Raw genomic sequence first — 2,460 nt, 5'->3', positions numbered from 1 at the left:
TCTACCAACAGGTACAGACATCGTGGCCCATCTGTTCTGAGAAATGTCATCTCTCGCTAACTTTTGAGCGCTCATGACAGTTTTGTGAGGGGTAATAGTACCAAAAAAAAAAAAAAAAAAAAAAACTATACCGGGCGGCATGGTAGCAATAGTGGTTCGAGCATCTGGAGCCGGTAGTCGAAAGTTTTGCTAGATCGAAACCCCGAGCTGACAAGGTAAAAATCTGTTGTTCTGCCCCTGAACCCAAGGCAGTTAACCCCACTCTTCCTAGGCCGTCATTGTAATAAGAATTTTGTTCTTAACTGGCTTGCCATATTAAATAAAGGTTTACATTTTTTGTAAATTATATTGTTGCTTAGGGTCGGCTGTCCTGTTGGAAAGGAACCTGCGTCCCCAAATTCTGAGGATCCTGAGCACTCTGGAAGCAGGTTTCAATCAAGGATCTCTCCTTACTTTGTCCATGCATCTTTCCCCTCGATCCTGACTAGTCTCCCAGTTCTCCCATGATCTGCCATCACCATGCTTCACCGTAGATTGTGCCAGGTTTCCTCCAGACGTGACACTTGCATCCAGGCCAAGAGATCAATCTTGCTTAAACTCAGTTTTCAAATATCCATGCATATTATTCCTCAGAGATTCTAGAACGTAACCAGACATTCACTATATCATTAGGATGTAGTTATCCTATAGGACACCAAATTTTGCGTCAGAGAGCGCGCCGTCATGGTGCGCCGATGACAACAGCGGTCTTACTTTGATTGACTGTAAACTTTGTCAAATAAAGCACAATCGCGGGTAAACAAAGCTAGCTAGATAGCCAATGCACTGGGCTTTACGGGAAACCTGTCCAAGTATACAGATTTGACGATATTCTTGCAGATAAATTAATGTAAATGTACATGTTGGGCAAATCGTGAAGCACATCTGGGTGACCACACGACATGTCATGTAAGCATCGCTCCATACTTTCAAGTTATCAGTCTGGGAACTTTGACAACATACACTGCTGCCCTCTTGTAAGGACACATTGAAATTACAACACAGAGTAATGCCTGGATTTAGGACCTATCTGTTGCATTTCCAAAGATGCTGTAGGAAAACAAATTTAAAAAACGTGTTTTTTATTTTTGGTATTTTCTTCTACCAGAATCTATTGTGTTAATATTCTCCTACATTCAATTGAAAAAAAACGATCTTATAAGCATGGTCCGTAAACATTCTCATCAATAAATTAAACTTTACTCTTGATTTTTGATGTGAATAAACAAAAAAATTGCCATATTTACTTTAAAGCATGTATTTGCCATGCGTTTTCGTGGATGTTTGGTCTTCCAGTCTGAGAATCCGACCTGTTACGCAGTCACTTGACCAATAGATATATGAAGAATAATGGTCAAGATTTGTCTTTTTGGTCAAACTGTTGGGATGCAAGAAGCCAGAGGATGAGATGCAGGAAAAACCAATGTACAGTGTGACCAACTACATTACAGTACTTACTGACGATCTTCGTTTGGCAAGTGATATTATTGTTGGAGAATTATTAAGTTGACAATGGAATATGTAAATTGATCAGATTTAGCCGTTCAGGCCCAACCCACCACAGTAAACACTTTGCATATGAGCAGGGTGCAAAAAACTGTCACTGGGACGAGGGGTGGATTGATTTTTGTTTCCCCCCCAGTTTTATCATTGGAAAGAAAAATGAACAAAACAAGCTCAGTGCTTTAGGACCGATGCAGATGGCCTCCGAGCGGATCGAGTAGGCTTGTTTGGAGCATTTATGTAAATAAATTATGGCCCCGCTTATAACTTCTAAATCCAAGGCTTGCACCCCTGCATAATGAGCCAGAAATGCATTTAATCTTGTCTTCAAGGACCAATGCGAAGGCAAACAACAATAATGAGCGAGTAACCATCCCATTGTCATGCAGTGGTTGAGCGGCCAAGCCCCACGTGCCCTTACTACCAAGACAAAATAATAGATGTTATCACCAATGTCCTCTTGATCATAACTTGTCTGTGCACAACCCAGTCAGAAGTTTTGTTTTCCCTACAGTAAGTGGCTTGCTCGAAACTGTCACGTTACACATGCAGAACCTATGCAAGATTTTAAGCATGTCTTCACACAGGCAATTTTGCTTATTGGTGGGCAGGGGTTTCACAATGTTTAAAATGGAAATTGAGTCCAGTAGGATACAGTAAAATGTTTGGAGGCATGAAAAATGTTGGCTGTTAAATTTAGCAAACAAATTTTTAAGATGTTGTCCCCACAACTCAATTGAGCTGTGTTGCCGAGAGCTTTAACCGTTAGAGACAATGCAGAGTTCTTAATATAGTAGATCAAAAGAAAGTGCTTAGTCAGAGCTGTTTCACCCCGTCCCATGCAGATTGGGGGCATCATAAGCCACCTCGGGTTCATCTTGTGGTTATCTAAAACCTGGTGTTGTTTTAACCCCAACC

This window comes from Salvelinus sp. IW2-2015, linkage group LG11 (assembly GCF_002910315.2).
Source record: "Salvelinus sp. IW2-2015 linkage group LG11, ASM291031v2, whole genome shotgun sequence".
Lineage (NCBI taxonomy): Eukaryota > Metazoa > Chordata > Actinopteri > Salmoniformes > Salmonidae > Salvelinus > Salvelinus sp. IW2-2015.
This window is presented reverse-complemented; position numbering follows the sequence as displayed.